The sequence below is a fragment of the Leptonychotes weddellii genome, chromosome 10 (assembly GCF_054177405.1).
Source record: "Leptonychotes weddellii isolate Sample4059 chromosome 10, ASM5417740v2, whole genome shotgun sequence".
Classification (NCBI taxonomy): domain Eukaryota; kingdom Metazoa; phylum Chordata; class Mammalia; order Carnivora; family Phocidae; genus Leptonychotes; species Leptonychotes weddellii.
Window position 1 is genome coordinate 59,927,830 of NC_138378.1, and position 24,906 is coordinate 59,952,735.

A 24,906-nucleotide genomic window follows, 5' to 3' on the forward strand; every position below is an offset into this window, starting at 1 on the left:
TATAAGGCAGTGGAAGTGCAGGGAACCAAAATACATGGGGAGGAGAAAAAAAAAATGAGTGAATTTGGCAGCCAAGGAAGAGACAGAAAAAGAATGAAAGAGAGGAAGGAGACAGGTGGTAAAGAGGAAGAAAGCAGAGAGAAACAGTGTGAATGAAACTGCTTGTACTTCAAACATTTGGGGGATATTTAGGAACCCTCAAGATCCCTACAGAAGCCCAGCTGTGATGGTGTTTTGTAAGGGTGGAGTTCTGCCTTTCTCTCACCCTTTCTCATAAGGAAAATAGCAATAGGAAACAAAAATTCCTAAATCTAGTGCCTCCAAGGAAGAGAGGACATTTATATCCCATGGGTGACATGCAGCATCTTTAACTGAAAGCTGCATGTCCTGGATGAGAGACCAGCAAAGCCAACACACACCTATGAGTAAAAATCTAGGACGGCAAGTGGAGTTGGCAAGGAGACCACAGTCACTGGAAGCTAGCAGATACAATTTAGGACTACGACGGAAATACTTCCCTGGTTTGCAAAAGATGATAAAAACTATGACATGTCTAGTGGCTGAACGTTTTTTGTCTTTATTCCTACCTAAAAACAGAGGAAAACAACTCTGATAAAGCACTACTTCTCACCGGCTCCTCACTGTCTATATAATCCCTTAGATCAACAAATACGAAGTCATGTATTGGGGGCAAAAAAAGGAATACTAGGAGGATTTGATTCAAATCAGCCACTCATGGAAGTGGTCATTTAGACTTGTATATTGCATCCTAGTTCATTCAGAGTCACCCTGGCTGTCCAGGGGCCAAGAAATCAAATCTGTAGCAATCCAGCATCTCTTGTTCCTGTCAAAATTATGTGATTCTACTAAAAAATAATAATTCTTCAGTACTTCACTGAATTGAAATGGCTTAGCATGCTAGAGAATGTTTTTATCTACTTAAATACACCATGTCTCCCAACTTCCCACAGCTGTTCAAAGAGCAACAGAACCCAAATTCAGCACCTTGCACTGTGTACTGTTCCCAACCCATATCCCCGGGCCATTTCCTCTTGATTTTGTTATTTTTTAGCATGTGTACTTTAATTCATTAGCCAAGGGTTGTGCATATTCATTTTTAATACATCAAGTAAGCTTCAAAAGGAAAAGAAGAGGAGAATCATCCCAACAGTATGGTTTTAAGCCTCTAGGTAATATTCTGATCGTGACATCTCATAGTGTTAGTATGAACAGAGCACTGGATTAGGAGGTAGGAAACCTGGGCTGCATTCTTGGCCCTGCCATTTACTGGTTATGTCATATTAGTCACTTAGCCTCTCCCTGAGGCTCCGTGGCTTCCTTTATAAAGTAGTCATGTTCCTATCTTTCCTAACAATCCCACAGGGCAGGAAGGCTATAATGCAATATTTAATGTGAGAGTACTTTAAAATATATCAAACGCCCCCCCACAATTGAGGCATTATGTCTCTGCTCCCATATGGGTGTAAAATAGTCGAGCCTGAACAGTTCTTCAGTTCCTTTCCACTGACAGGAAATGTAGAGCATTGCATTGTTCTCCAATACCCTTGTATATGGTGTTGATCTGTCCCTGCCTCTCCAAATAGATGTAGATTCCTGAAGGGGAGAGGAGTCAAGTCTTCATTTGTGCTCCCTCAAGTGCCAGGCATATGGGAAATGTAAGTTAGCCTCTTGGTGCCTACAGTCAATTCTCATTATTCACCGTGGTTATGGTCTATAAAGTCACTACTGGACAATGAATTAGAGAACACTGAACCACCGCTGCTAGGCATTGGGTTCCTACGAGCCTCTGGTCACAACACTTTCATCAACCGGTTAATATATAACCTTGTTTTATGTGTTTTGTCTTTTTTTCCTATTTAAAGACACCTTATTTAATATATTTGGGATCTCATTAACACTGGACTCATCGTCAACCTCACTATAATTCAAGCCTGAATAAGGCTTAGGTGACATACCTGTTTTCTCTGAAAGGCATATCACAGCTTTCTTATGCTTAGGAATGTTAGACAGAACTCGGGCACTATGGTTAAGGGCCATTTTAAACAGCAAAATCACCAAAACCGAAACCAAAACCAACAAAACACAAAAATGTGAAAAACATGCCACTAAACAGAGCACAAAAAGAGCCCTTGTTTATAGTATAAGAGCTGAAACAAGAAGGCGGAGTGTTCCCTTGTTTGACCTCTTCTGGGAGCTGGGTGTTAGGGACGGAAATTTCTGGCCACTCTGTGCGTGTCTGTTGCTGACCACCCTAGTGCCACTATTATTGATTTGGGAGTTACAAATTTTAGTGAAGGCGTGAATTCTTATCTGTGGATAATGAGGATTTACTGTATTTGTTACTCTCTTAAAAAAAATAGAGAAAGGTGGGGCAGGGATTTCGGAGAGTGACTTATATAGATTAAAGCCATAGGAGTAGAGTAAGTATAGAAGATTCTGGTGAACCTTCCCAAGAGCATTCAGTGAAGAAGAGGCTCTCCTGCCTGTCTTGTATTGTCTCGGGCCTAGGAGATAAAGGTAGTGTTAGGAAAAGGATAGGCCAGAAATCTCAGTTTTACTGGAGTCTCCAGAGCTAAAGAAGAAAGATCTGCAGCTGCCTTGAAAGAAGACACCATAGCTGTAGTTTTCAGGCAGATGTCTAGGGCACCTCGGTGATACCTAGGGGCTTCGGGGGTGAACCCAGTGATGCTGATGCTGCCATATTCGGTACAAATAGTTGTAATTTGGTGGAATAAGGAGCAACTCTCTGTTGAAAAGGGAGAAAAGTTTCATGAACAAACTTTTGCCTAATCTGGATGAAGCAAATAGAGCTTGTGCTTACTCTTTATGTCTCTTCAGCTGGTCAGTCCTTGTGGTTGGAACTGCATTATTGAAAACAAACTGAGGCAGCATCCGACAAATTGTCAGTTGAGTTAGGAACTGGTTGGAGGAGACAGGGTGTTCGGCTGCCTGTAATTTACTCTTAAATATTTCAGCATAAACAGTGTAATATAAATGTGTGTTAGTGTTCTGTGTCCCAAGAGAGTCACTGCCTTCATCAGGAATTTATGCTCTGATGTCTCAGCCAGAATTACGGAAGCCAGAGGTAGCTTCTAGAAGCCTTGGCTATCATCATCTCCAATCATGATGTGGCTTTGCTCACTAATTACAATGTATTTTGAAAAAAAGGTTATTATTTGTGAAATAAATGGCTTCTCAATTGGTGTATTGGAGGTTAGGAATGGGTTCTCTTTTGTGAAATTATTAACATCCAAGATCAGTGGGTTAGCCAAAATATTTTACAGACATCTACTTGACTAGAGTTTGTGAATCTAAGAGGTCTTTCACCCTTTACCATAAGGAATGGTGCCACAATAATAGTAATACTAAGAACTAACACATTTGTAACTGGCACAAGTCTGAGAGATGTAAACGTATTAGTTCATTTAGTTCTCACAAAACCATAGGAAGTGGGTGCTATTTTTGATCCATATCAGATCCGAATTCTGACGGCTGATGAGCTGGTCACTGCCATATTTGCAAAATCTTTTTTGTAAGACATTTTTTCATGTCTTTTTTTTTCATGTACCTAACAGAACCAAGAGCTGGAACTTCATCCACTTCCAGAACAGGCTATAAGATTTTGCGCCTACTTATTAATAAATGTCTGCTTCTGTAGCAGCAGGGTTTGCATTTTACATTCACTATGGCCCACACTTTTGGGAACTCTTGGAGGAGTGGTTAATGCTCCCCTGCCTCTAACCACTGTGGCTACTGAGATTTACCAAAAGAACCTAATAGCTGTACATGGAAAACTGTCCTAGGCCCACTCACAGCTGATAATCTGTAATGAACAAGAAGTCAGGTAGCCCAAGTTGGACAACAGTGTTAAGAAATGGGAGATGAGTCTGAAAGCTGAAGGGAGAAAAACAAAGGAAATGGAAGGAGAGAGAAGAGAGTGAGTGGAAGGGGGAGTGTGCAGAGAAATGGAAAAGGACAGGTCATTTCAAATTATTTTTTCCTATTTCAAAAATCAACCCTTCTGTCTCAAGAAACAGGGTGGTTGTCAGACACTTACAACTTTTTCGTGTTTTCCTTAAACTTAATTGGAAATTCTTACAGCTCAGTAGTAAGCTTTTTAAATAGAAAAGTAGACACTAAAAGCAGTAGAGGGGAAGTATATTAAAACCCACAGGCATCACCAATTTTTTAACAATTAAAAATGAGGAGAGTATCTTGCATTTCGCATTTCTACTAACGTCAGCACAATGAAAAGGCAAGAAGACCCCACATATCCGTCTACCTGCATTTCTGAGTTGGGACTGAGAGAGAATAAAGCAGTAAAGACTCAGGAGAGGGTGTCATCTGTGAAGCCGTGGAGACAAACCTCTGACCCTGTTTCCTTTCTGGGTTAGTGCAGGTCCTGTGGGCATTCTGAGAAAGGATCTGAATAGGAGAGCAGTAGTAGTGAGAGTAAAACCAAACCAACTGACCAACCGACCAAACAACGAAAACAAGAAAAAAAATACTGGGCTCAAAGCATCCCTGGAGACCCACAGATGTAATAATGTCACTGAAAAGTCAGGTTTATTTATGAAGTGTTTCCTTATCTGGAAGTGCACTTTCATCTCCCACCACACATAATCCAGTCATAGATATAGATTGGTGAATTCCATCAGCGTAGCTATTACCTGGAACCTCCCCACTGACATATCAAATGAGAGGGAGTAGTGGGAACCCAACACGATACCCAATTTACTCAAATTAAATTAAAGTCTGGATGTGCAGTTTGATTTGTAAAGCATGATTAGATTTATTCAAGCAAAGTTAGCTGTGTTTAGGGCTGAAGTGTTTTATGATCTCTCTTTTCTCTTGACCTATTTAATAAAAATTTCATGTATGACATCCTACCTAAAATTTATTGACTAGGCACCAAGGCGGGGTTATAGAAATTTCACTGCCACAGCATCTTTAAGTGTTGGGGGCATTCCTTGGGCATCAACCAATCATATGTCATCTCTCAATCATGGTCATTACAACTGTTTGTACATTTATTTCAGCCAACTTGTGTTGCTGACACACTCTTCCATAGGTTCATGCTATGTGATGTGAATATATTCATAATACAGTGGGAGAACATGGAGCTTGAGTGCCAGACTTGAGTTTGAGTTCATTGTTATTATTCATTTGACATTGGGTTTAATGGACCCTTGCCCCGGTTTCCTCACCTCTAAAATGATTATAACACTGTATGTAATGGAATTGGAATAGTTTCGAAAATATATTAAGCACTAAATAAAAGTTATTGTCATTTATTCATATGTACATGCTCTAGATCGGTGCTATAAACATAATGATAATGATCTGTATTGCGATTTCTTTTAAAAGACTTATTTATTTATTTGAGAGGGAGAGAGCACAGGGGGAGGGGCAGAGGGAGAGAGAATACTCAAGCGGACTCTCGGCTGAGAGCAGATCCTGATGCGGTGCTTGATCCCAGGACCCTGAGATCATGACCTGAGCCAAAATCAAGAGTCGGCCGCTTAAGTGACTGAGCCACCCAGGCGCCCCTGTAATGTGATTTTTAATGTAGCCCTATTTCAAAGTCTTCCCTATTCAGTCTATAGTCCAGTTTGGCTACCTCCCCAATAATCTCTTAGTTTAGTCTCTGTGTCTCTGTGGTGCTGAAACTTTAGTGTCCTGGAGAATCACTAAAAGGATTTGTTACATCATAGATTGCTTTGCTTTTTTGATTCTCTTGCTTTGTAGAGGTACGGACAATTTGCATTTTTAACAAGTTCCCAGATAATGCTTATACTGCAGGCCCAGGGGAACCAGATTTTCAGAACCACCACTCCATCTAAATGTCAAAGTCTTTGCCATAGGTTTTATTAACCAACACTGGACAAGTTTTCTAATTAAGCTCCTCACCAATAAAGTCACTTTCTTAGCAGTATACTCCACACAGACAATAGTGCTGCTCCCAGAACTCCTCTTTAAAGACTTCAAGATGTGTACCATGTAACCCTACATGTCCTCATCTCACACCTTTCCTTTACTCTGCTCAGAAAATAAATAAATAAATAATATTTTAAAATAATTAATTAATTAATTTTAAAAAGTTCTCTTCCATCTTATCTTTTGCATTTGAGCCCATCTTTGGTTGGCCTGGCCAGAGGCTAGAGGCAGGAACTCAGACACTACATGAGGGTTCAGTTCTGACTCTATTAACTTATTAGCCAAGTGGCCTTATGCAGGTTACTTAAACTCAGCTTTCTTACTTGGTGTAAAGGGGCTTGATAATTGTAGGGTTGTTGCAAAGATTAAATGAATTGACAGATGTAAAGTACTTAGAATAGTGTCTGGTACCTAGTATATATATGTATTAGCATGTACTTATTTTTAAATTTTATTTACTTACCTACTTTATTGAATAGGTTATTCTTTCCTCTTCTTTTATGATATGGGGAAATAAATCAGAAATGATGAGAATGTCTGTTTCCATATAAAACCTGACACTGGCCATCCAAATAGTCCATCACCATAAAACAAACACACAACAAAAATACAAGTCCCTTTCAGGTCCTGTCTTATCAGGCCTCCTGTGTGTCCAGCATTGGCCAGAGGAAAGATCAGTGACCCAACCCGACAACCTGGGATCTGTCTGCCTGCACTCACCAGCATTCTGTCAAGTAGATCCATCACTACAGAAGAAAGAAGCATGGGATTGTTGAGAATGGAGCTAGACTTGGCAAGACAACTATAAGGCAAGTTAGGGCGATATAAAAACTGACACATAATTTGCAAATTCCCTAGTAAATATAGATATCCAAATCCAGAACCAGACATCATACACAAATGACGAGTTCCATTCCCTGAATGCCCAAGCACTTAGAACATAAACCAATTCGATCTATCTTTATGAATATATGTTCTGGAATGTATACTGTCATTTTAGTGCACAGAAAGGAATTTAATCATGCAATTTGAATTGAATCTCTAAATAAGTTTATCTGGGATCTATAATCTAATCCCCTTTCAATTCAGGATAAATATATTGGATCACACATTTTGTCAAGAATGATTTTTTGATGTTAGTACTACAGTTAAGTTAGTATGACTATCCCACTACAAATACCTGTTTTCCAGGTAAAGTCAAAGTCCTTTAACAAGGCATATTAAGCTCTTCAAAATTTGCCTCCACACTACCTCTTATTATCTTATCTCTATCTCAACTATCTTATCTCTATCTCAACTTCTGTCACCTCTCCCACAAACATCCTTGGTTCCAGCCACAGAACTTTTCCCTTCCCAAAACACACTGCACACTTTTTCACTTCTTTGTCACTGCCCATGCTATTCCCTTGGTAAAAATGATCTTTTCTCCTTCCTTTCTCTCTTAATATCTCATTCATTCTTCTGCTGAATTTTAACACATATATCTCTGTTGGAACTTTTTCTGAACTTTGCCAGTTATTTGCTACTTTCTCAAGTATAGACTATCACAAATACCTAAAAAAATACCTGGGATATGTAAAAAAAAGTATATCCACATTATTATTGTGCTGAATGAATAAAGTATCAAAGTTACTGGTTAAGTTTATCTCCATGTTTAGGAGTTTAAAATAACCAAAACCAACAGACAAAGGAAACAAATCATCTTCAATTTATCCTTACAGGCTTTTGGTTAGCTCTCTTATTGCCTAAAATATATAAGAAATTTAGGCTGAACTCTGATTTGAATGCTAAATAAATTGGTTTTGAAGAATAAGGGAATTTGTTGTCATATTTTCCTACTCATGCTATAAACAGATGTCTTTCTTTCTTATACTATGTAAAATGAAAAAAAAAAAAATACCACCAAGCAAAGATGCTTGCTGCCAAGCTGAATTGCAGAGTAAACATTTATAGGCAACTTATAAATCCTTGAAAATAGGATTTTATAATGGAAATACTGGCACCATTTTAACTACAACCATTCAAATAATATCACCATAGCAAAACTTATAATCTAATATACTTATTCTGGGATGGACGAGAGATTAAGCTATACATGTCAGAAAAACTTTCATTCAAATTGCATGATCATTCCATAGAGTTCAAATCTCTTAGAATATTTATTTAAAAATGAGTAGTATATGCTCCCAAACATTTATTCTCAAAAGACAGATTATATTTTTTATACTGTATGAGAAATATATGACCTCTGAGGCATTTCAAAAAATCATTAATCACTTTTTTTTTTTGGCCTTCTTTTTCTTTCATGAAAGAATTACTTTCCTCAGATTTTTTCTGTTCTATTGCTGAGATGATTCCCCCAGAGAACTGTGTGTTTATCTTGACAGGTGTTAGTAGATCTGGAGACCTCTGTGGAATTGTTCCTAGCTACATTGAGGTATAGTAGAAAACATTACATCTACAAACTAATGAACTTACCTTACTGCATTCTAAATAAAATAAACCACAAAGCAAGTGAAATTAATCTACTAATGTCTTTCTAATGAAGCTTGCATTAGGCATATGGTGTGGTCTTCAATATTTAACACACAATAGTATTGAAGAATATCTGGTGATTTTTAAAACGCATACCTGATGACTGCCTCATACATTATTTTCCAATGAACTAGTTTACCCTCATTTTACTTTAGGTACTTTAGTGATACAAGAAACATTTCAAATATTTTATATCCAAATGGAGAGAAGAAATAAATGTCCCATCTACCCTTTCCCTTAAATAATTAAAACTCGATTTGCTGTTCTAATTTTTAAGGGTGGAGAAAGTTTCCAATTTTCTGTGCAATGTAAAGATTCACACACTAATAAAAATTAGGAGCCAAATACTGAGATTGAAACTACTTAAGTCCAATTCACAATGTCCAATTCTGCTTTAAAATAAAGCTACCTCCTAGCACAGCAAACACCAGCTTCAGGTGAAAACTGGACACTTTAATGGGCAATGGAAGATCAACCAGCCCACACAATCAATATCCTTTCATTTTGGCAACATTTTGATTTGTCATTTGTCAAGGAAATAATTTAAAGCATCTAGCAGGAAAAACTACTTATGTAAAAAAAATCCCCAGTTTTGGAGCATGTACTATTCCATTCCATCTAATACTTATAGTATCATAGAGAAGAGCCCTACAAAAGTCACATCCTCATTGTTACACTATGCCAAAGTCTTAATTTCTCATTTCAGTTTCCCATGTAAATTATCTCCTGCTTTGGTATAATCATAGTTGTCCAATTGAGACTTGAAGATCTTATCAGTCATGCATTTTACTATTATTACTTAAATTTACTTAGTTCAACTATTATTTACTGCCAACCAGTAAGAGGTAAAAAAAACAGACATGGTAAAGGTGGGTCTTTTCTCCTCCCGCAGTACCAGCCAGAAAGAGTATGAAAACAACAGATCATGAAGAAAAGCAATTTCCTACTTGAGGGATTAGACGGTACCCTCATTTGTACTGTTAGATCAAAGTTTTAGTTATTTTTTCAAGTAATACTGATTTTTTTTCAATTTACATGAATAGTCTCTAGAGAAACTGCAAGAGACCCCCAAACACAGACCCTCTCAATCAATAGAAGAGCGAGAGAGAGGAAAAAGAAGAAAAAAAAAAAGCCCTCCTTTATGTTGTACTGCTCTGAGCAAGCCTTTTACACAGCATGAAGGAAAAAAGAAAAAGAAAAACAAAAACTGAAACTGCTACACAAGCTAAAGATACTCAAGGAAGAATTTGAACCGATATGTGAGGACTTTTTCTTTTCTTTCCTTAGGAAAAATATAGGTGACTTCTATTTTCAAGCAGCTCCCATCTGCTAGCATTAGAAAATTGAAAACTATGTAAATTTCAGCAAATGTTTGCTTCACCTTTTAGGTTCACAAGAATATTAACCTTTTACATTCCGACTTGAGGGAATTTGTAGCACAAAACTGTACCCTGGAATATCATGTGAAAATCTTAATTTAAAATGCATTTACATGCCAGAAGCAGTAATACATGCTTTTAAATAATAAGGGCAAATAATAATTCCATGTATAAAATGTGGGGGAGGAAACTCATGAGCCTGTTTTCACAGCTCGCCCTGCCCCCTCATTTGAGGTTTATTGCTTATATGAGTCACATTTAAGGAAGCTGCATATTTTCTATGCTGAAAACTGTCATATCACATAATTAAAAACAAAGAGTCCCATAACTAAATAATAAAGTTGTGATAAAACCTTTTATTTTATTTCAACTTATTCCTCAGTTGTCCAATTTTATCCGCCTCGCATTCTACCCTTCACGGTGTTAAGAGATACTTGAGGTACAGTGTTTAATTAGGGGACAAAGCTCTAGTTTTTATTTTAATTGCCCATCATTTTCTCTTTTTTCTTTATTTTCTAGTTTGTCAAAATAGGATGCTATTAAGGCATTTTTTAAAACTCTACAGCCCTATAGAGACATTAAGAGCAAGAGAACAAGTATATTAACATAGTAGATATTTCCCATTTTATATATCAATGGAGTAATATTTTCTAAATTTGGTGGGATAGTCTACTGTATAAACCAGAAAATTCTTTATGAAAATTAAAGGGATTAAAAACTATACACAGAAACCAAATTAGAAGAGTACAGATCTATTACAACCCAGCAAAATAAGATTTGTCTGTTGCAATCAAATAACCTTAGATAAAGGGTGAGTAGTTCAGCATGGCTGAGATAAGTAGGATTTGGAGGGATGAATGATATTTTCACCCAGCGCAAATTACTCAATCCAATAATAAAATGATAAAAACTGGTTAGTTGGGCCAATGAAGTTTGAATCCACTGGGCTTCCAGGAATGGGAATTAAAAAAAAAAAAAAAAGAAAAGAAAAACAAGACTTAGATTGCTGACAGGTCACAGAATGGAAAATACACTGTGATTTCCCAGATAGTCTAAAAATATGATTTGGAATAAGATTCACATCGAGCACTAAAGAATCCTATGGTTTCCCATGACTCACTAGGCAGTATCTATGTAGGAATACCAAGATTCATTTTAAAAATCAGTGACTGCTCAATTCTAGTTTTTTGGGGGCAGCCCAGTCCTTGGCTTGCAGATCAAGCTAACAATGTAGAAAAGTAGATGTAGCAGATACTTCTAGGTTTGTATACCGTATCTATTTTGCCTTTTCCGTGGCACATTGAACCAACTGTTTTGGGGGGAGAGGGAGGAATAAAGTACACAGGATGACAATATGCCCCACTAAAAATACTTGCTTTCCCAAATCCCCTTACAGTCAGAGTGCCTTTGTGACCCAGTTAATCTTCAGGAAATGTACACAGAAGTCATTGGGAATGGCTTTTTAAAAAGTGAGACTTGGATAGCATGTCCCTTGAGTATTTTTGCCACAAAACCTTATTCTTCCTGCCCCAGATGCAGATTCCATGCCAATGGGAAACAACCATTCTAAGACCATGAAGTCAAAATGACACTCTGAGGATAAGGAATCAAGATGACAGAAAGAACAAAAATACTTGATGTTTTCCTGCAGGAGGTACACTAGCCTTGTGTCACCTAACTCTGGACTTCTTTCTAGATTAAAAAAATAAACCATCTGATGTATATATAACTAATTTCTTGAAAGGATGATTACTTATATGAGTAAGTCAACCAGCCACCCTGGCCTCTAGGAGAGCCATTTATCCTTAAGGAAAGTAGGTGACATACTGCCCCAGAATTAATATTAAAGAGTCAGAATATGCTTTGTGTGTTTGTCCAGAACCACATGCAAGTCAAGGCAGCTGCTTTAATACAGGGGCCCATTAAAGAGGATAGTTGGGAAATAAAGCTATCCAACACCCTTAAACAAGAAGAAAATGCCAGTTAGTAAAGAAAGTTATGGACCTGAAGGGAACTTTTTTTTTCTACCCTCCCTGAACATGCCAGGAAAAAGGAAGAGAACATTCCATTTTTTAGAGTTAGGGAATTAGAGTCTGCAGAAGACACACACAACCAGGGGGTCTCTGAAGTGGGTTAGGTTTATCAGTAAGAAACTCATCTTCCCAGGCAATGAATCTAAGTGTGAGTAGGCTGGTATATATTTATTCGTCTGTTTGTTCATCAGTGTATCTAATAATTTATTTATCTAACACATATTTATCAAGCATCTATTCTACAGCAGGATCTGTACCAGACCCTGAGTTCACCCAGAAAGAAGCAATTAGGGGCCTGGTTCTAGTTGAGAAAATGAGTCTTTGGACTTATGGCCTCCTTATCTTGAGCTGGGCTGATCCCAATACACTCTTGAAGTCCATGAAAGGATATGTACTCTGTGACTTACAGAACTTTTCCTGTAGATGGAATCAAATTGGAGCTGAAGGAGTGTTCTTACTTCAGCTAATATAGTTTCATACTCAGAGACTTTCAAAGCAGCAATGCACCAACTCAGACATGCTTATTGACCAGGTGCTTACCACCTATTTGGCAAATGCTGTTTATCAAGTTTTTAAGAAACAAATATTGATCCAAACAATTCCCTTGCATTTAATATTCTGTCATTCTTCAAGGCCACTATTAACTTTGATGTACATATGCAATTACCTGTCTGTTTAAAGAGTTTCAATTGCCCTAACTCTTGGGCACCACACCATGATTAAATGCATATAAGCAACAAGTTGTTGACTAGGGCAGCCAGAAAACCATTGTGGCATAAGATCGATAGTTACATTACCTACCAAAGAATGTCTCTGTCACTGCTTCCCACAGTCCTCAAAAGTACTGATAAGAATTTAAAGCTGGACTTTTTCTTCTGCATACATGTTCATGCAAATGCAAATAAAAATTATATAGGAAGATTCCAGAGGGCCCACAGAGGAGTGAAGATTATTTAAATTATTATAGAGTTCATAAAACACATCTTCAACTGGCAGGGCATCTTCTTCATCAGACTCCCATATGCTTCAGAGCAGGAAAAATTAACAAGCATGAATGTAAAATCCTGCATGTAGGTTTGAGAAAATAAATAGCATAAACACAGGATGAGAGAAACCTGATTATGTTGTTGTTAGTGTAAAGAAGAACTAAGGGATTGTCACTGAACAAAAAAGTAATAATAGACAACAATTTGATACAACTGTTTAAAAGACACTTGCATGAACTATAATCAAGCATGCAGTTCATTTATCTGAACTTTACCTAAGATACATATGGGGTACAGTTTGACATGCTGGGTGCCCCATTTTAAAAAAAAAAATAAAGTTTTTTTTTTTTTAAGTATATGGGGCTTGAGCCCCACACTGGACATAGTGTTTACTTAACTATATATATACACATATTATGTATATATATATACATATGTATATGTGTATATATAATACATTATATGTATATAAAAATACATTGATAAACAGAAGAGTGACCAGATGCTCAGAGGAGCCATATTCAGTCAGGTGTAGCAGAGACTATGGGGGATAATTACAGACATCCTCAAACACTTGTAGGGTTTTCATACAGAAGAAATTCTTTATGAATTTATTCTTTATTGGCTTTGTAACTAGAGGAAGGGCCAATTGGTGGAAACACGTTCATTAGGAAGAAGATATTAGTGCTCAAATAAGTGAAGGTTCCAGAAAGAACTGTCTAGAAACTGGGGATTTGGAACTAATTTGCATTCCCACAAGGGAATTTCTGATTTATTCCACTGTCCTGGAATCTTGCCTGTGAGCCTTTCCTTGGATAAGCAAATGATGAAGCTTATGAGAACTTTAGATCAAATCGTCAGCCAAGGAAACCAAGAGTAGATTCCTATGTAAGAGCTGCAGAGAAAGAACACAAAGGCCACCCTCTGACGGATTTGCGTATACCCTGGCCAGGCAAGTAACTCATCCCGAAGTACCTTCTTGGGGAGCTAGGTAACTATCCACAGGAAAGTAGACGTATGTTTATTATCTAATATATTTTCAATCATATGTCTTTAGCTCCAGGGAAATGTGTCCCATGTTCCATGAGTACCATAATACGTCTAAGACAAATAAAATAATTCTAACATTAATAAACTGAGACTGTATGTCTCCCAGTTAGGAAACCTAAAAATAAATAGTCTAAGGGGGAAGAGAGGAGATGAGATCTCATTGGAGAACACCGAAGGGCAAGGTCATAATGATGAGAAAAAGGTGGGTAGTGAAGAAATCTCAGCAACTGCAAACAAGAGGGAATGAGGACACATGTAAAATAAACCAAACAAACAAATTAGCTCATTATATATTATGTATTTTCTATGTATTTTCCATTGGACTCTTCTGCAATTAGATTGTATCATCCAAATGATGAATTTCTGACTAAGTTTATTATAGGCATTCTATTTAATCATAAGTATAAAGAGTTTTATCAGTACTCACATTAAACTTGAATTCTTATCCTTTTGTGCCAAATCACCTGGACAGATCTTGCAAAATGTTAAACACATCATACAGTTCCAAGTAAATAGGCACAAGTAAATTAAAATAGCAAGGAGTCTTTGGTATTCTGGTAGAATTGATGCGCTTCTACCTTACATACTTTTTATTTGGAAAAGTAGCCACTTTTTTAATGTTCTTTATGATTCTGGACTATAATGGCCCTCCACAACATCTCCTATGGTCTCAAACACCCACATATCTGAAGCTAATTGGCATTTCTATAGTAGGGAATACTGAAATAACCACTGACCCACAGCTCCCACAGGATTTGCTACTTGAAGTGGTGACCAGTGTCTCCTCCCACCCATTTTTGTGAGCTGATGCTTCCTAAAAGTACACAGACCAATCGTGATCATAAACTCCCAGTACTGTAGTAGATGAAAATGGGGGAGGATCACCGAACCACTGGAGAGGAGGTTGTGGTGTGAACTGAGAAAATTCAAGAATGCAGATAAAATACCAAAAGGGTGACATAAAATGAGTAAGGACCATGGTTAATGGGCAGAGATGAGAAAAGATATTTATTCTATTTATTAAAGACTCCTCATTTTCTAACTCTTCCCAAAAGACTACCTATCCATTCTCTTACTCTGTTCACTTATTTTTGGTGCCATTTATGTGACAAGATTTCAGCCACCGTGTACTGTTTTCCATCTCTGTGTGTACAGACATTGTCTCTCCAGGTTTACTGCAGCCACATTAGTAGGTCCACGTCATAAGCTGCTTTGATTCTCCATTTCATAAGCAAGTTTTGTTTAAAAATGCAATCTGCTGCCCACTTAGAGTACTTACACATGAAAGCACAATTTAAAATTGTACTTCACCCTGGATTTACTGAATTTCTGGGGCTGTGCTCAGGAATCTGCATTCTTAACAAGAGACTGGGAAAAAACTCGTGCTCACCCATATTTGCCAGCCGAAAGGCCTTGTACAGAGCAGGTGCTGGTAAATGTCTAGTACTGCTTTTAAGATAATGCTTTCTGGCATGTCCATATGTATTTATGAGAAACAAAGAAATGCTGATTTGTTCAGGGTGTCCTCTGTCTGCCACTAGATAGTAAATGCCTTGAGGGTTGATGTCCTGCCCAAATGGTTCTTTGTATCTCCTTTTAATTTTTTTTCCTATAGCACTAGGCACTTCCTAGAATGCCCCATAAATGTTTATGATAAGGAGAAGAAAGAGAAAGGTGAAGGAGGAAGAATGGGGGGAAAAAAAAGATGAATTTATGGCTGGGAAGCATAGATGGGGGGATATACAGAAACTCCTTTACTTCGGTGAACTGCAATTCAAAAGTGCTAATGAAGTTTCTACTTAATCCCTTTGACTTAATTCTTTTGCTCTATTCTTGCTAACAGTGAGAATTATCCATATACTATTTTTAAGACTACTAAAGACAGTTTTGTCTAAACTGAAGATAGACCATACCACAAACAACTAGCATAAAACAAATCTGTACTGTAATAGTGACTATATTGATCTCTATCTCCCTTCTTAAAATTGATTTAAAGAAAATCATTTCCATTTCTATAAGCACATGTATGTTTGCATGTTTGTATATATAATTACTTCACATGGATAAACTCAGCAATCCCTGACAATTAAGGGCAGTGTTAATGAGCTGGAAAATGGACTCACCCAGTCACCCATGCTTTTCAATTGTCTTTTATTACAAAAGGCATTCCTCCTCTTTAACTCAGGTCTAACTCCCACACAAACCTTCTGGGCTCTTATTTTATTATTACAAATAGCCAAAAGTCAAAATTGGAAATTGACTTGAGAACATGTTGTTTATGTCCAAGCCAATAGGAAAATGAAGCTTTATTGCTTCTATTCTTCAGGATTCAGTTTTTTGAATTGTAAAAAGACCCCTACTCTCCATTTCCATTCCCTCCTGAGAATGGGTCTTATACTCAAGAATTGCTTTCTAATAGAATCAAGTATTTTATTATTTTTTTGAGAATGGAAGGCTCTATCTACATTAAACATTATCTAATCACGACACCTTAATTATGATGATTCTGTGGCCTAGCTGGGTTACATGATTTACTCAGAGTTGCAAAGTTAATTAAATTACAGACCAGATCCTTATCCTGGGATCTATGAATAAGCTTCAAGGAGACCAAAAATCTTCAAATTGTATGCAAATTGTGTGTGCACGTATGTGCATTTTTATGGAGAGAGGATCCATCATTTTATCAGACTCTCGAAATATTCCTCAATATAGCCGGACAGTCACTGTTGGAAGTGAAATTAATACAGTATTTTTTAGAACTCAAGAAGAAAAGAGTTGAAGGTCATATAACCCAAACTTACAGTCAATATCAGCCTTAGATACTATTTCTGATGGACAGCATGCAACCTCAACCTGGGATCTTCGGATACTAATAACTCACCACCTCTCATATTAGCATGGTTCAAAGTTCTTGTCATTAGAAAGATATTCATATCTCCATACACTTTCCATCTTATATTTTTTCTCAAAGGTCCAAGTACTGCCTTTTGGAGCCACAAAAATCAAAGCCATTTTTGCTTACTCAGAATGCCTTTTAAATATTAGAAGATGACTGGTATACACCCTTGAACCTGTGCTTCTCCGGTCAGAAGAGCCAAGATCCCTCACTCTTCTAGTTGCCTTTTTAGACTCATAGACATAAAGAGCTGGAAGGAACACATTTCAGCTTGTCGATTTTCTGTACTAAGCATATAACCCCAAACTGGAAACAACATTCCACTTGTGATCTGACTATCCATGAATATCTCTTTCTGGTGGGTATTTTGCCTTTTTATTTTATTTTTTTTCCCCCAGGAGGATCATAGTATTTTACTGTCTAACTGGGAAGATCAGGGGCCTTTTCTAGAAGTTTCCCATCTGAAACAAAACACAGCAAGAGACATGCATTCGGCCATTCAGACCAACTCTAGATAGCTACATTTCCTATTTTAATATAATGATGTGCACTGAAATAAAACATGTGAAATATCCAAAAGAGAAACATTACATACTCTTATTTTATATGAAAAATCTAGCAGTTTTCCCACAAGCTGAGTCAGAAACAAAGAACAGAACACCTCAGATTTATAAAAGAAAAAGAGTAAAGATGGCTTGGAGTAAAAAGCTTTTCCATTTCAAGTGTTAGAAAAATTTTCTTCAGGTACTTGTTTTAAAAGTTCCAAAGAACAGTTTCTCTCGATGTATACTGATAGCCCAAAGTTCAGTGATGCAAATAACCTAAACCTAATAAATGGACAAGACAAAAAACTCAGTCCCTTTTCCCATTCCCGTATTGATTTTTCACACCAACATTCCTCAAAGACTCACGAGGAGCACTAATCCTACCAAATGCTCTATGAAGATAAAATACCTATACCTAAATACATTTCAAAAATATCCCCTGCCATAACTGCTTCTTTGTGATTCCTACTGCAAGTTACAAATTTCAGGCTTCGAGACCTTCACTTCTGAAAACATCACCGATATTGCTCAAAACACACTTTGGGCAGTATTGTACCACGAAGGTCCAAGTAATCAGATTTCTATCAAATCTCCACTTTATTCTAATACCTTAACAAGTGTGAATGTGCACTTCTGGGTAGTGAGTGAGACTTGTAAGTCTATACTCTTCTTGATGATAATCCTTCTCTGCCCGGCTCCTGGTGAGACATAGGCCCTAAAGAAGAGTTAGGTCCAAAGTCTTTTTTTTACCTCCCATGCATGTAGATGAAGGCCCTGGGATCAAGCTGGAAATTGCTGATATTCCTCTTCCACTCCTCGCAGCTAAATGGCTAAGTGAACTCACAGCCTTCCCCAATCTTCCACCCCTCACACTCTTACTTACAGAAAGATGTAAGTATAGTGATAAAGACTCAGATTTGTGAGGGAGATTTTACTTAAGCCTCCGGTCAAAGCTGGGTGCTCTAATTCGGATTTTTTAGAGAGGTCTAAATTGAAAGAATTTAGGTACACATTTTGTATTGTTCTCTGAGAGTACTGGGAGAGAAGAGAGTCCTGGGTGGACAGCATTCGAGACGATTCTAGTCTTGGCTATCATACCATCAAAATAGTACCAAAGTTATTATGATCATTTATTTGTTTGTTTTGTTTTAAATCCATATGTTTTTAGGCATTCGAATGGAAGTATTTGCAGGTCAATGAAGTGATGCCCTGGATTTGCTTCAAAATCATCTGTTAGGAGGGTAGAAATGCTAAGGGATGAGGTTATGGATAAAACAGGACTGGCCTGTAAGATAATTGTTAGACTTGGATGATGAATTCCTTTGGATTCTCTTTACTCATCTCTTCTCTTTATTTTTGATTATGTTCTGTGATTAAAGTTAAATAATAACAATAAAGCCCACACAAAACTGCCAACCCCTATAAATAAACTCAGACATGAGTGGAAGCATTGGGGAGTTTTGCCAAGTGGTCAAGGCATTTACTACTGTAACATATAGTTTCTGCTAAGGCTACTATTATCAGTTGCAACACCCATAAGCACATGGTGTTCCTGGGCACATTCTCGCTACTTGAGTGACTGACCCCATGTGACAAAAGAGAAAATATTAAAATCACCAGAAAACTATGTAATTACTGACTGCATGATCACCTTCATATTATGAGAGTTTTAATAGTCAATAACTGATGTAGAGCTAAGAATTACGTTCAGTATTTTGAAGCTCTATTCTTAAAATCCACATTTTGTGAATTGCAAATAATTCTACTTTGGATACAAGCAAATGCAACAAGTTTCTGTATAAGCTTTTGAGGTTCAGAGGCTTCCTTTTGACAGATTTCTTAAGCTATGGAATGCAGCCTTCAGCAGTTTGTAGAAAAATGAAATACCGAAAGTCTGTTTTTATGCAGCTGGGACCAAGTTACTAAATGGATCAAAAGAAATAATTTCTTTGAAGAGGTAGCTGTTGACACCAGTGACCTAAAAATAAGTGCAATTTTGTGGGTACAAAAACTTGTTTATATCTCAGTGGAAGTAACTAGATATAGTTTCTATAAATACACTTGCACTCAAGATATATTGGATACCATTCTAAACATATTTTAATGTACCTCAGCTTAACATTACTATTATTAAGGGGAAATTGCATGCTAGCCATTGAAAACCTGACATTACTGGGGCGCCTGGGTGGCTCAGTCGTTAAGCGTCTGCCTTCGGCTCAGGTCATGATCCCAGAGTCCTGGGATCGAGCCCCGCATTGGGCTCCCTGCTTGGCGGGAAGCCTGCTTCTCCCTCTCCCACTCCCCCTGCTTGTGTTCCCTCTCTAGCTGTCTCTCTCTGTCAAATAAATAAAATAAAATATTTAAAAAAAAAAAAAAAGAAAAACTGACATTACTAATGACACATATTCTTACCAGGCTTGGTTTATTGGGTTAATGATTTTAAAAACAACAAAAATCATTACCCAACTCTTACTCTGTGCCAAATACCAGCCAAATACTTTCCAACACCATTTCATGTGATTTTAGAATTAAATTTGATTTTTAATAACTAGCTATTATTATCATCATTCTGATTTTCCAAGAGAGTTTTAAGTGTAACTTGCCAAAGTTTACACAGGTGGTATGTCTCTGACTTGGAATTTGAGTGCGAGTCTATTTAATTCCAAAGCTGTTAATCCTGAAATTATATGCTACCTCTTAGCGTATCAACTGATTCTAAAATATAGAAAAAAAAGTAACTGCAATATCTTTTTAAATCTCTTTGCATGTGAAAGGAAGCTTAAGCTGGAAATTAGGCAAACAGAAAGATTATACCAATAAACAAAGTACACTGAAAACTACAGAGCTCAAGTGTAGGAATGCTACAAGATAGCTAAGTTTAACATAATATAATTTTTCATCACAATAAAAAGTTGGAAAAAGAAATCAGGACTACCATAGGATACAAGAGGGATGGTTGATCTAAGAGTGCAAATGAAAAAAATATATATATTTTTTAAGGGGCACCTGCGTGGCTCAGTAGGTTAAGCATCTGACTCTTGGTTTCTGCTCAGGTTGTCATCTCCAGGGTTGTGAGATCAAGCCCCACTTCAGCTCTGCGTTGGGTGTGGAGCCTGCTTAAGATTCTCTTTCTCCTCTCCCTCTGCCCTTCCCCCCCCAAAAATTAATAAAAATATATAAATATATTTTTAAAGATTTTATTCATTTATGTGTGAGAGAGAGAGAGAGAGTGCGAGAGGGAGAGGAGTAGAGGGAGAGGGAGAAGCAGACTCCCCATTGAGTGGGGAGCCCAATGTGGGACTCGAACTCGGGACTCTGGGATCATGACCTGAGCCAAAGGCAGACACTTAACCATCTGAGCTACCCAGGCACCCCCCCCCAAAAAAATATATATATATATTTTTTTTAAGAAAAACATTAAGGCTCTGAGGTAAATAGATTAACATAACATCTTTTTTTTTTTTAAAGATTTTATTTATTTATTTGACAGAGAGAGAGACACAGCGAGAGAGGGAACACAAGCAGGGGGAGTGGGAGAGGGAGAAGCAGACTTCCCGCGGAGCAGGGAGCCCGATGCGGGGCTCGATCCCAGGACCTGGAATCATGACCTGAGCCGAAGGCAGACGTTTAACGACTGAGCCACCCAGGCGCCCCTTAACATAACATCTTTACAGAGAATAATAAACAAACTAATCAACAGCTCTTGAAACAGAATTATATAGTCCTGGTTCTAGAACACAAAATATCTTCTAGTTAGTTCCTGACCCACGTGGAACTCCTATTGTGTGCAGCTCAGAGGATGTTGGCTAGAGCAAGGCCTTAGCTTCAAAGTCGTGTGGGAGGAAACAAACGACTGAAAAAAAATGTATTTCAAAAGATAATATAACAATCCTAGATATTATCTAAGATTAATAAGATGCAAAAAGCCAAAAAAGATTAAATTTTTGTAGAAAGGAAATTAAAATTTTGTAGATAGTAATATATTAGAAAAAAAATTATACTCTGCAATTCAATGTTAATTAAATATTTGAGTATATATAACTCTATACTGCTGAGGGGAGAATGTAAAATAAATGGTGAAAAATAGAATCATTTTTATTATTTCATTAATACCTGCAGAAAATACATTTAGAAATTCCATTTAAACCTTCTAAAAGACTTACATAAATAGCATAAGAATATTTCCTACCATACATGTCTGAATGAGGGAATTGATTTTTATGAAAACTTAAAAATTTAGTGGTTTAGGTTGTGAGCAAAATTATTTGTCTCCATTCATATTCTATTGGGGGCAGTTCTAAGACTTGCTACTCCATCAAAATTTGAAGCAGTATGTGAGGAAAAAATAAGATGGAAAAAAAAAAAAAGGATGGAAGTTACAGCAAACCTCCCAAAGAATATCCCTTTAACCCTCCAATGTGTTTAAGCTACCTAGATAGCGCTGGTGAATTTGTTCAAACATTGGTGAAGTGTCTGTTTACTGGGCTTTGATGCCATAGTTTTTGTAATAAATAACCTGATATTGGAGACAAAAAAAAAGTTCTCCTATCCTTTGTTGTTCATGAAGAAAGGAGCTGAGAGATTTACCTCACAAGATTTTCAATTAATTCAATTAATAAAAATAATGTAGACCCCTGTAAGGGAAACACTCATGAAAAGACCAATAGTAGATGTAAAGATAATTTCTGCCTGGCTGACAGCAGAGCGTGTCATTACAAAGTATGCATTTTGTTACCTTGGGATCTGGACAGTTTGATGTAGAGTTTAGAATCACAGATTTTTAGAGCTGAGGGAGTCCTTAAAGATGATCTAAGAACAATTCCAATTTCCTCAACTGATAGAGAAGAAGCATAAATCCTAAAAAAGATGAATGGATTTTTATGTGACCCTTAAGAAGTCACACAACTTCTCTGGGTTTCAGTTTTCACATTATTAAAATGAAAAGTTGGGACTAGTTGACCTCCAAAGTATCATTATGCTAAATATTAGATGGTTTCCTAATTTATCAAAAGATAGAACAAGTTAATGGCAGACATTAAACTGAGATCTCAGTTGCCACCTCCAAATCTCCTGGTCTTATCAGTCCAGTTTATGTTCTGTCTTTTGCTCACACATTTCATTGTCATTACACATTTATGAAAAACGTAAGTGAATAAATGGGTGAGGGGAAAAAAAAAAAAAACCTAAGCAAAGTCATGCACATTTTAGAAAGACCAATTTATAAGGAAAGAATAAGGTGTTTGAATCAGAGTAATTGTGTTGATTCCAAATGAAGGGAATGGGAAGCAGTAAAGAAGGGGATTGCAGCTCACTAAAGTAAAACGAGAAAAGGAAGAGCCAGCCGAAATCAGGATTTTTCTTTTTAATTGTTCAAGTTCAGAGACAATATCATTCAGCTCTGATTCTGGGTATCTGCCAAGAGTCATGAAATCTGGATCTCAAGAGTCAATTAAAACCAGGCTAGATGAAGCAGATATAAAGGAGAAGACAATTATGCAATATAGGTATTCAGTAACTGATGAGCTAGATTAGCCATGTAAATATTCATTTGTCAATACACCTGCCTCCTGAAAGAATGGAGCTCCAGGCTAATAACTCCAGGCCTTTCCTCTTTTGGGTGTTTTTCCCTGGCATATATGTTTACATATTAATTCCAAGAGAAATTTCTATAGGTAGATGCTGATATTCACTGAATATAATGATTTAAGGCTATTAATAATATATGAACAGTAAGAGGGAAAATATAGAAATAGATGGCCACTTCCTAGTTTTATAAATAAAACAAAGCAGTTTATCCTGAAAAAGTTATTGTGAATTTGAAATTTGTGAAAGGAATTCAAGATTAGAACCTATAACTTTAGGAGAGAAACCTTCCCTGACCCACAGTTCAAGTAAGTTAGGTTCTGACAAGATTCCCTTACTTCACACACCTAGTGCTTCCAGGACTTTTCTCTCACTTATGTAATTTTACACTCATTTTGTGGGATCATCTGTTTAATGTATATTTTCCCATATTCTCCAGAGAGATGACTGACACTGCCCTGCTCATTGGTGTCGTCCTAGCAAAGTACCTGTCATGAGGCAGACGCTCAGTAAGTGTTTGTTAAAAGAAGAAATGTCCATATTGTAATGTGTTTGGAGAGAGGAGAGAAACGGAAATAAGAAAAAGGACTATGGAAAAGAAAGACAGCAAAAGGCATAGTTCAGAGGAAGGGAGAAGAGAGGTGGACAGAAACCAGATTATCAGGACGACTTTCAAAACTGACCCTTCATTTCACACATTGGGTGACCCAACTCAAATCCCCTAGGAGTCATTGTACTCACTTTCTTCCCCTGACACACGCAATTTTCTATCCCTGACACATATACACTTACTTAGGAATGCTTGCAGAGAAGGGCTAGGAAAAAGGGGATGGAAAATGAGTATTAGAGAGACTGACAGGGAAAAATAACAGTGAAACAGACAAACTCTATTGTGTACAACTCCACAGTCAAAGATTTTCTACCTCCTTGAGAATCGGTCTAGCTTGCAGGTAGAATATTGACTGCTAGGCAGAGCACCATGGCTATAAAACAGACCACTGAGCTAGGCAATAAAAAAGAGAGAGAGCGAGAATAAGAGGTCTAATGTCTTGTTTATGTCCCCTTTATAGCATCTTTGAGATGCTCTGCAGTCCCACAGCTGGCTTTAGTTCATATGCTTTTCTGATTAAGGCAATACATACCAAAGCAATCTAATATTAATGTGCAATTTGGAAAAAAAAAATAGGGGGTGTAGAAAAGGAGGAAATTTTCACAAACAGTGTAACTAAACAATAACAGGATACAAGACTTGCTTAATTCTTTATTAAATGCATGCTTTATTATAAGTCTCTAAAACATTTGTAACTCATTTTAAACACCCAATTCTACCATATTGTGTTTAGTGACACTAATCCTTGTTTATAGCCTAATCCTTTGAGATTAAGATTATGTGCCCAGTGAACAGTTTTAAGTAGTGACAAATTTTATTATAACAGTCCTGATCACAGATTTACAAAAACAATAAATGAATAGAAATGTAACTGACTAGGATAATATCCAATATGAAGAAAATCTTTATTTAAAACGAAGTGTAAATTTTAACTGATGAAATGCCTTTGAAAATACTTCCAAGAAACGTTTTTTAAATTTTTCATTAAAAAAAGTACTGTTTTCAATTTTAAACACTGTTTTGTTTTGTTTTGTTTTAAAGATTTTATTTATTTATTTGACAGAGAGAGGCACAGCGAGAGAGGGAATACAAGCAGCGGGAGTGGGAGAGGGAAAAGCAGGCTTCCCACCGAGCAGGGAGCCCGATGTGGGGCTCGATCCCAGGACCCTGAGATCATGACCCGAGCCGAAGGCAGACGCTTAACGACTGAGCCACCCAGGCACCCCTTAAACACTTGTTTTTATGCTTTGCCACGAACCATTATAAAATTTGTAATGGCTGGGCGCCTGGGTGGCTCAGTTGGTTAAGCGACTGCCTTCGGCTCAGGTCAT

The 24,906-nt window shown here is 37.1% G+C and overlaps 1 protein-coding gene across 13 annotated transcripts in view; it reads right to left on the minus strand.

Annotated features, from left to right (window-relative positions):
- Positions 1-24,906, minus strand: part of NRXN1 (neurexin 1) — a 1,086,089-nt gene that overhangs the window by 397,687 nt on the left and 663,496 nt on the right. The gene's annotated exons all lie outside the window — the stretch shown is intronic.